Source organism: Cetorhinus maximus, chromosome 24, assembly GCF_964194155.1.
Source record: "Cetorhinus maximus chromosome 24, sCetMax3.hap1.1, whole genome shotgun sequence".
NCBI classification, from domain to species: domain Eukaryota; kingdom Metazoa; phylum Chordata; class Chondrichthyes; order Lamniformes; family Cetorhinidae; genus Cetorhinus; species Cetorhinus maximus.
In genome coordinates, this window is record NC_135902.1 from 28,705,224 (window position 1) to 28,716,519 (window position 11,296).

Consider the following 11,296-nt stretch of genomic DNA (forward strand, 5'->3'; position numbering starts at 1 on the left):
AAGCCGAGCAGGACAATTCGGTGCTGGGAGGAGGAACAGGGATTGATCCGTTTACCTGTGTCCGCGCCAAACTTGTCAGAAACTCCGAGGACCTCGCAGGCTCGGGGCTGAAGGAAGCCGCTCTGACCGGGGCCGCTCTGACCGGGGCCTGCGAGCTCTCTGGCCGGCCCCGCTACTCGGTCAACAGCAGCCCCCCGTCCCCCCGGTCACCGCCTCCCGCCTTCAAACAGCCGGACACCGGGAGGCAATAACGGCGAGGCCCCGGCTCCCTCTCTCTCCCCCACCCACCGCTTCCCGATCTGGAAACTTCCAGCGCTCAGGCTGCAAGCGGGCGGAGCGGATTGTGAGAAGTTTCCCCCAACCCCACCTCCTCCTCCTCCTCCCTCCCTCCTCTCTCTGCGGGACTTCCGTCACTCACAAACAGACCCAAAGACCAACTGCCGAACACCCAGCGCTGACTGACTGTCGGACTGACGGTCTCCGGCTCCGCCCCCTTCCCAAAAAAAAAGCCCGGCCAGCCGAGCTCACTGCGCCTGCGCACCCCGGCCGGCCGGTGTGTGACGTCAGGAACCGGAGGCGACATGTCAGAGGCAGGAAAGAGAAGCACAAAAATAACCCCAAGATCACGCACTGCCTGGCCAGCGTAGCATTGCTCACTGACCGGAATTTTCCGGCCCCGTTGGCGTCAGGCAGGCGGGCGGGGACAATATGGGGAGAAGGTCAAAATGGAAACCACTTTGCGTCGGACCACCTCAACCCTCAATGGCAGGCGGCCCTAATTTCAACTCTTTAGCATCATTGTAAGCCCTGCTCACCAGAATCATCCCCCCCCTCCCCCAGGATCATCCCCCACCCACCCCCAGGATCATCCCCCCCCCACCCCCAGGATCATCCCACCCCACCACCCCCAGATCATCCCCCCTCCCCCGGATCATCCCCCACCCCCAGGATCATCCCCCACCCCCAGGATCATCCCACCCCACCACCCCCAGGATCATCCCCCCCCACCCCCAGGATCATCCCCCCCCCCCCACCCCCAGGATCATCCCACCCCACCACCCCCAGGATCATCCCCCCCCCACCCCCAGATCATCCCCCCTCCCCCGGATCATTCCCCCCACCCCCAGGATCATCCCCCTCCCCCGGATCATTCCCCCCACCCCCAGGATCATCCCCACCTCCAGGATCATCCCCCTCCCCCGGATCATCCCCCCACCCCCAGGATCATCCACCCACCCCCAGGATCATCCCCACCCCCCACCCCCAGGATCATCCCCACCCCCAGGATCATCCCCCCCCACCCCCAGGATCATCCCCCTCCCCCGGATCATTCCCCCCACCCCCAGGATCATCCCCACCTCCAGGATCATCCCCCTCCCCCGGATCATCCCCCCACCCCCAGGATCATCCCCCCACCCCCAGGATCATCCCCACCCCCAGGATCATCCCCACCCCCAGGATCATCCCCCCCCCACCCCCAGGATCATCCCCCCTCCCCCGGATCATCTGGGCACATTGGTGTGATTTCACGCCGCAGGTTTCACAACTGTACACAAGGGATGTGCACCTGGTGAGCTGGACTTCGCTCAAGACTTTGAGGTTTGTTTGCCGACCTTTTGCTTTGGGCAGCATACACGGCCATCAGCGCCAGTCTTCACTGGCAGCAGCACAGCACTTTTAGGAAGGCCCACGGGCAGGTCTCTACCTACCAGACCAGCCTTCAGGTGGGGGTGGTTTTTCAATGGCTGCAGGGCTAGGGCTTGCTTGAGGAAGGGGGAGAAGTGGCCTCAGGCAAGAGAAGAGGCTGCAGGACGTTGGCTGTACCGAGGGATGGGGGGGCGGGGGGATTATCCCAAGGTGTGTATCTTGGGGCACATATTGATCTGTGCAAGTAGCCTCAACATGGTGAGGGCTAAGGAGGCAGTCTCCAGAGGAGATGAGGCCAGATCAAGATGTGAGGGTGTGTGAGAGAGTGATTAGTGATGTCCCTTGAGCTGGCAGTGAGTGGGATGCCAGTGAATGTGTGATGGCCTTGTGAGTATGTGAATTTAGAGTGATGGTTGCCTTACCCTCACGGCATGGATGAGATCATTCATCCGTTTTCTGTGCTGGATGGCTGACCTCTTGTGTGCAGCTTTGGCACTGACCACCTCTGCCACTGCCTCCAAAACCATAGCGGTGAGACTGTTGGGCCTCCTGCAGCTAGAGTGGGAATAGAGGACATCACAGCAGGCCTCCAGGGCATCCAGAAGGCGACCCAACGATGCTTCACTGAATCAGGCTGCTACACTCTTCTTGGCTTTCGGGGCCATGACTTTACCAGAGCAGTCCTCGGAGAATTGAGAAGTATCCGCGCGGCTGCAGTTTAAATATGATGCCCTGTGTGAGAAAGCAGCGAGGTAATGGCATGGTGGGCTAATCGGAGGCTGCCCACCTGCAAGACAGCATGTTTCCTGTAGCTGCATAATTTATGAGGTCGGAATAGGAAGATATAATGCAAAAACCCGCAATTATGGCCGGTGGGTAAAACATTTTTTTTCCTGCCCGCTCCAGCACTTTGTGAAAATCTGGGACGATTGTTAATAACTGGATGGGCAGCAAATACTACTCATTGCCTGGGCAGCACATGTTGCTCACTGGCTAGTCAGCAAATATTGCTCAGGGCCTGGGCAGCATATATTACTCACTGCCTGGTCAGCAAATATTACTTACAGCCTGGACAGCAAATATTCCTCATTGCCAGGGCAACAAATATTATTCACTGCTTGGGCAGCAAATGTTACTCACTGCCCGGGCAGCAAATATTATTACCTAGGCAACAAATATTACTCACTGACTGGGCAATAAGTATTACTGCTTGGACAACAAATATTACTTACTGCCTGAGCAGCAAATATTACTCACTGCCTGGGCAGCAAATATTACACATTGCCTGGGCACCAAACATTACTTACTGGCTGTGCTGCAAATACTACCTACTGCATGAACAGCAAATATTACTGTCTGGGTAGCAAATATTATTCACTGCTTGGGAAGCAACTATTCCTTATTGCCTGTGCAGCAAATATTAGTCACTGCCTGGGCTTCAAATACTACTCATTGCCTGGACAGCATCTATTAGTCAATGCCTGGGCTGCAAGTTTTACTCACTGCCTGGGCAGCAACTATTATTCACTGACTGGGCACAAAACATTACTTACTGGCTGTGCTGCAAATATGACTGACTGCTTGAACAGCAAATATTACTGACTGGGTAGCAAATATTACTCATTGCCTGGGCAACAAATATTACTCACTGCCTGGGAAGCAACTATTCCTCATTACCTGTGCAGCAAATATTACACACTGCCTGGACAGCAGGTATAAGTCAAGACCTGGGCTGCAAATATTACACATTGCAACAAATGTTACTCACTGCCTGCGCACCAAACATTACTTACTGGCTGTGCTGCAAATACTACCTACTGCTTGGAAAGCAAATGCTACTGTTTGAGTAGCAAATATTATTCATTGCCTGGGTAATATTGTGCTTTGTTTGAACAGCAAATATTACTCATTGCCTGGGCACCAAACACTCTTCTCTGCCTGGGAAGCAAATGTTACTCACTGCCTGGGCAGCAAATATTACTCACTGCCTGGGCACCAAATATTATTGACCACCTGAGCAGCAAATACTACTCACTGCCTGGGCAAAAAATATTATTCACTGCCTAGGTAACAAATAATTCCCACTACCAGGACAACAAGCATTACTCTCTGTCAGGGCAACAAATATTGCTCAATGTCTGGGCATGAAGTATTACACACTGTCAAGGCAGCAAGCTTTGTTCACTGTCTGGGCAGAAAGTATTACTCACTACCCCGGCAGCAAATATCACTCATTGGTTGGGCAGCCAATATTAGTCTCTGCCCGGGCATCAGATATTACTCTCTACTTGGGCAGATAATATTACTCACTGCCAGGGCAGCAAATATTACTCACTGCCTGGGAAGCAAATATTACTTATTGCCTGGACAGCATGTATTAGTCAATGCCTGGGCAGCAAATATTATTCACCGCCTGAGCAGCAAACATTACTCACTGACTGGATAGAAAATATTAGTCGCTGCCTGGATAGCTAATATTACTCACTTATGGCAGCAAATATTACTCATTGCCTGGGCAGCAAATGTTACCCACTGATTGGGTAGCAAATATTACTCGCTGCCTGGGTAGCAAATATTACTGCCTGGGTAGCGAATATTACTCGCTGCCTGAGCAACAAATATTGCTCACTACCTGGGCAACAAATATGACTCAGTGCCTAGGAAAGAAACTTTACTCACCATCTGGGTGAAAAATATTATTGACTGTTTGGGGAACACATATTACTCACTGCCTGAGCAGCAAATATTACTCAGTGCCTGGACATCAAATGTTACTCACTGCCTGGGCAGCAAATATTACTCACTGATTGGGAAAGTATTACTCACTGCTGAGCAGCAAATCACACACTATCTGCAAACTGTCATTGAGCAAAAATGGCAAAATATTACTCACAACTTGCAAGCTGTTGCTGAGCAGAAACTGCAAAATATTATTCACCAACCACACAATTTACTGACCAGAAACCGCAAAAATATAACTAACTGGCTGCAAAATGTTACTAACCAACATCAGATAAAACATTATCCAACAGCTCCAAGCTATCATTCAACAGGGGCATAGTAGTATTAATCAGTGTCAACAAAACATTACTTACCGGCATCAGCAAAAAACTTGCTTCCCAGCAGCAAACCATTACTCAGCAGCATTTATATCATCAAAATATTTTGATTCTGCTTACTAATGTTAGTTAATAATGTTTTGTTGCTGTTACTGGTGCTGATGAGAGATGAGTGTTGTTGCTACTGATGAGTGATCACCAATTGTGGCAGAATATTACTCCACAGCACCAATATTAGCAAAACATCATCCATAAGATATCACTATCAGTAAAACATTGCTCATCAGCACCAATAGCAGCAACACAATGTGAGACACCAGCACTATAATATCTCCAATCAGTTGAGTTCAGCTTCTCTCAGCCATTATGTTATTAAAAATCTCTGTGGTAAATGAGGGAAAAATATCTGTCAGGTTTTTTCACTCCTTATCACTATTTTGTCTAATACTATCGGTAAATAGAAAAAGAGGTTGATTATGATGCCTTTTATGGTTCAATTACTTGCTGGGATCCACTGCCTATGCTTAAACATCAAAAATGGGCACTTGTATAAGAAATCAAAAAGTGACTGCTATCTGCAACTATTAATCCAAACTGACCAAGAGTCAGCATCTTCAGGAGAAGACAGGAGACAATTAAGAAAGAAAGAAAGCACCTGCATATATATAGTGCCTTTCACACCCCCAGGGCATCCCAAAGCACTGCACGGCCAATTAAGTAATTTTTGAAGTGCAGAGAGAATGGAGAGAAATATAAGTTGGAAAATAACACAACATAAAATGGAAATTAACGGCAGATGAATGACTCCATCCAGGACAAGTCCGTAGCTATCTGATTGCATCAACTATATGAATGGATTTTAGCCATAAATTCTCAAGTTCAAACTAAATAATGAACCACTGACCCTGAAGTTCAATGCCTGCATTTTTTGCAGATGCATTCTTGTGATGTTGTAAATCCCTATGCCTACACCATTGCTTTTATGATATAGCAAATAAATATATAATCCCTCAAGTGTATCCTAATACATGAGTACTTTTCAATACCTTAGTGAAGCAGAGAAAGAGAATAGGAACTGGGAATGCAAATGTGACATTTTACCATATCATGTATATACAACAGCAAAGAATGCAGACTACAACACTTTCTATATTTTAGAGAATTATCAGTTGCTGCTGTTTACACAGCAAGTGTTAAAACTGACATTTTGGCATGAATCTAATGTGAAGAATGTACTTTATAATGTGATACAAAAACAGCGTCAATCTCAATTTATATATTTAAAAATCTAATTGGTGAATCTACTGTGAATATTTTTATTGTTCATAAATGTATACATAATTATTCAGTTATAAGCAACAGACAAGGAAAACAATGGGCGGTATTTAATAGAGGCAATGGGGGTCTAGCTCACCTACCCGACGATCAATGACCCTGGGGGCAGAAGCCCCAGCGGCAAGAGCTGCTGGCCAATCAGAGGTGGTGGCTGCTGCCAGTACAACACCCACCCAAGGCCTGGATCCCAGGACACAAGTGAGTGATGGTGAGAGAGTGTTCATGGTGTGGGGGTCATGCGGGAGGTGATGGTGGGTTGACAGCAAGGGCAGGGGGTTGGCAGTGCCGGGTCCCTCGATCAGGCACTGAATGATTTGAATGAGGGACTCTCCCTAGGACCTCACAAGCAAGCTCGCGAGCAACGCAGCACAGGTTTGCTTGCCATGCTCCCATCATGGCGATCCCCCCACCTGCCATTGGGTTAATACCAGTGGCAGTGGAATGAGGCCCTTAAATGGGCCATTTAAGGGCCTTGATTGGTGGCGGGGCGGGAAGGCCGTCCACAGGCTTTCCTACCACAGATTTAATCAGGGTGGAGGTTGGAAGGCAGCAAGGTTCCCAACCACCTCCTTCCAACTTGCTTATATGTCTGTTCCGCCAACAAACTCACCACGAGGGAGGACATTATATTCCGCCCAATGTTTATTTCAAATACACAGGATGCAGGTGAAAAATTACTTTTAAAAGGAAGGGGAAAGACAAATAAGTTTACAAAATGTTATCTAGAATAGAAATGTCTATATCCAAATTTGCCTGCAGAGAAATCAGCAGGGGATGTAAAGCACTTGGCAACACTGTACTATTAGATGTTGCCACATATCACCAGAAACGGAGGTGAAATCAATGTATTTTCCTGTGCGAATACTGGTGTGAATGAAAACATCCTAGATGATTTACTGTCGTGTGAAACCTCCCTCATGTTCTGTAAGAAAAACAATTTCTAGCATATAATTATCAATTCTCTCAGAGTTCAGGTTATTCTTTGACCTTCATTATTATGAAGTAAATTCAAAAAAGGACTGACATCCTTTGTCCTCTCTCCCAATTGGTGTTTCGCACAAGTCACTAAGGCTAAAAATTTACATTTTCAACATTGCCTAGTTTGTTTATCTGTGTGTGCAGAGCTGTTTGTGTAAGTCGAGCCTTTGGAAAAGGTACAATGCAAATTTGTGCTATGAAGCATTAATGCCCTATTCCATATAAAATCCATTACATTTCCTCACCCTAGCCATGGCCTCTGTGTATGGCCCTCATCTCCTATACCTTAAGTCCAAGCTATGGGAACATATAGGAACATAGGAAATAGGAGGAGGAGTAGGCCCCACGAGCCTGCTCCACCATTCAAGTAGGCCATGACTGATCTCCTACCTGAATGCCATTTTCTTGTACTATCTCCATATCCCTTGATATCTGTAATATGTAGAAATCTATCAATCTGTGTCTTGAAGATACTCAATGACTGAGCTTCCACAACCCTGCGGGTAGAGAATTCCAAAGATTCACCATCCTCTGAGTAAAGAAATACCTCCTCATCTCGGTCCTAAATTGCTTCCCTCTTATTCTGAGACTGTGTCCCCTTGTCCTAGACCCTTCCAGCCAGAGGAAACATCCTTCTTGCATTAACCCTGTTGAGCACTGTAAGAATTTTGTATACTTCAATGAGAACACCTCTCATTCTTCTAAGCTCTAAAGACTATAGACCCAGAGCAGAACCATCCCTGATTTGCACTAAGTGTGGTAGTGGGCGAGAAAAAGGACATTTTACCCACCGGCCGCAATGGCAGCTTTTCATACCCTATCATCCCATTCCCGGCACATCCCGCCTCTATAATGCATTCCAGGGAAACATGCTGAGTCGCTAGCGGGGCAGCCTCTGATTCACCTGTCCCACCTTAAACTCAGGTCTTCAGTAATCCAGGCGCCATATTGAAAGGGCACCCCTGCACAGAGCGAGCTCTCTCTAAGGCATCGGAAGCTGCTGGAAAGTCATGACTGCCAATTGGAGGAAACATGCAGCCCCCAAATTTGGTGATGCCTCCCTTGGGTGCCTACTGGACACTGTGGAGATCCGCCATGAAGTTCTCTACCCCTGCTCTGGGTGAAGACCAGCAAGCAAGGTCACCAATCCAGCATGGGAGGCTGTGGCAGTGCTGGGCAGTGCCAACACCCTTCAAAAGAGAACAGCCACCCAGTGCCTAAAGAGGATGAATGGTCTCCTCCGTTCCGCCAGGGTAAATCACTCTTCTCATCACTCTCAACTCACACTCATAAACCCATCACACATCCACAAAGATCTCACTCACTGCCAGTTCAATGGACACCACCATTCACTCTCTCACACACACCTTCATCTGACCTGTGGATCATGTCATGATCCCATCCATGGCACCACTTACCACCCACACATGTCAGGCATCCCTCTCATCTAGCCTGGCAGGCATCCTGCTTACACTCTCTCCATCTGTATTCATGCAGGACAAGCTGGCACACAACAAAAGGGTAAGGCCACAGGCCGGTGGAGGAACTTCTGACATCAAGGTCCTCACAGACTTTGAAAATAGAGCCATCCAGCTGGCTGACGATGATCGGGACCGTTCCTGTGCTGACGGTGAGGTTGGCGGTGCGCAACCAAGTGAGGATCCAGTCGTGCAACATCCATCAGACAACCATGCTGTGAGTCAGTTCCCCTGTTCCGCAGTCCCCTGCCATGCATTAATTATCCTTGCTTTTGTAGGCACACCTGGGAAGCTGCCGAGGGTCCACAACCCAGGCCCTCAACTCAAGCCCCAAAGACACCTCAGAAGAAGAACATGATGGCACCCTAGCTGAAGACCCATCACAGCGCTCACCCACACCCTCCATCAGCACAGAGACACAAACCTCGGTGGGACCCAGTTCTAAAGTAGCCTCGGGACCACAATCTCGTGAGCACGTTGCACTGTCTGATCTACGGCAGGCAGCGGTAGGGACCTCCCAGGTTTCCGGCACTCAGAGGACCTCTGGAGGCCAGAAATCTGCTGAGTCCGAGTCAGATGACAAGCTTCTGGACTCGGTCATGACACAGTTGCTGGAGCTGCAAAGGCAAGCTCAGGAACATCAGGAAGGGATGTCCACTGCACTCCTCAGATTGCAAGGCACAATGGAGGAGTCCATTTGCCTTCAGTCTGAGGTGATAGCGCTGGCATGCCAACGCACTGAAGTCAATGCTGGTAGGATGGCAGCCGCCATGGAAACCTTTGTACAGGACATCAGTCCTGCATTGCCTTGCGGGCGGAACTCCATCGCCGACGCCATAGTTGGCCTCCAACAATTTCAATGCAAGAGGGGTGCAGGGCAGCTCGATCTCACTGCAGCTTCCCCTTCTCCCCAAGGAGTCAGCCAGGGGCCCTCAATGCACCAATAGGGAGGAGGATCATCAGGTGCACACCCTCGGACCATCTACCCAGGTGACTCCGGGAGTGTCCGGCCCATCCGAATACCCTCTTCCTGTGACCCCAGCAGCTTCGATTCCACAGACTGAGGAGGGTGCCACTGCCACAGAGCAAGATCCCGAAAGCAGGCCGGGGCTCGCCAGGTCTCGGCCCTCCAGACAATACACAGGCGTAGCAGTCAGCAGGCTGCCTTCCCCTCCACTGTGCATGTCAGGGGAGCACCAAGATGTAGCGGCAGGGTTAGGAAGGTGAAGAAGATGTAACTCTTGTAGAGTTAAAACAATTAACTAAATTAACAATAACAAGGGATAAATCAAGCACAGTGTGAAGAAGATGTAGTTGCACAGCCTGGACACAGGTGTTAATCACTTGTATGTAATGTTCACTTTTGTAAATAAAATCCCAAGAATGTCTCCTTGTCTATGGCTCCTTGTTATGATGAGCCGTGTTTGTGTCATTCAAATGTGAATCCTTGGTTCCTGCACAAGATAAAGGCAGGTGTCCCAGTCCAAGGCCTCTTCCCTGTGCAGTGTATAACCTTCAGACCAAAGTGATGGTCTGGCTTCACACTCACTGGACACATTAGTGATGCCTGCAGCTTGATGGTGCTTGTCATTGCTGCCAGAATGTCGTGGGCAGGAGGCACAGAGTTCCGTCATTCTCTCTGTGTGCTCTCAGCACTTTTGAGATGGGAGTGGCCCCCATCTCTTCAGCATCTGTGACCAGTGACGCTGTGTTCCTGAAGGGGCCAGGTGCTGAAGGCTGACAAAGCATCAGGTGCATTTAAAATTTCACAGCTGCGTCTCCATGATATGACCCTGGTCACAGAGGGCAAGCAAGATGCCCTTGGCCAGACAGGAGTCAGACGTTCACAGAGGCAGAGGCAATGCGAAGATCTATGGAGTGTCCTCACTGCATGTTGTCATCATCCCCCTGGAATCTGACAACTATTAGGGTCTCCGCTGCATCTCCATGACATGAGCCTGAGCACTGAGGGTATGTGCACTTTCATCAGCCACACGGGAGTCAAACATTCACAGATGCAAGTTGAGGATGTCAGATCTGCCGTCACTGCATTTCGTCATCATCCTCCATGAATCTTGCGGCTATGGGGTTCTCCTGAGTGTGCCTGCCTCCTCTGGCAAGTGCAATGATCTCATCACTGGCATCCTCGACTTCGAGGGCCTCATCATCATCATCCCCTTTGATGTCCTCCTCATCGAAGGAGACATGCAGCTCCTCCATCTCCTCCTCAGCCAGGTCAGCTCCACTTTGCAGCACCAGGCTGTGAAGTGCACAGCAAGAACGATGATGCGCAACATCCTTTGGGGATTGTATTGCAGTGCTCCAACAGACCTGTCAAGGCACCAGAACCTCATTTTCAAAATGCCTATGGTTTGCTTCACCAATGTCCGGGGCACAGCACGAGTCTCGTTGTACCATCACTCTGCTGCAGTCTGAGGCTGCCACACAGCTGTCATCAGCCACATCCTCTGCGGGTGGCCCTTGTCCCCAAGGAGCCATCCCTGCAGCCTCTCTGTACCGAGGAAGATGTCAGGGACCTGAGACCTGCTAAGGATGTGGGAGTTGTGGTCGCTGTGGTCACATACCAGCTGAACATTCAGCAAGTGGAAACCCTTGCAGCTGATGTAGTTGACTGCTTGTTGCCATGGAGATCGAAGTGCCACATGAGCGGATGAGCAGTCGATGGCATCCTGCACCTGTGGAAAACCTGAAATCCGCACAAATCCCACAGCTCTTGCTTCCTGGCTTTCCTGATCCCGGCCGAAATGCACAAAGTTCTGTGCCTTTGTGAAGATATTG

The 11,296-nt window shown here is 49.4% G+C and overlaps 1 protein-coding gene across 1 annotated transcript in view; it reads right to left on the reverse strand.

Annotated features, from left to right (window-relative positions):
- LOC144699740 (SEC14-like protein 1) overlaps positions 1 to 460 on the reverse strand; it is a 51,452-nt gene extending 50,992 nt beyond the window's left edge. Inside the window, exon 1 of the mRNA XM_078570931.1 lies at positions 56 to 460. The gene's annotated coding sequence lies outside the window, so the exon portion shown is untranslated. The remainder of the gene's footprint in view (positions 1 to 55) is intronic.
- Positions 461 to 11,296: the final 10,836 nt, after the last annotated feature.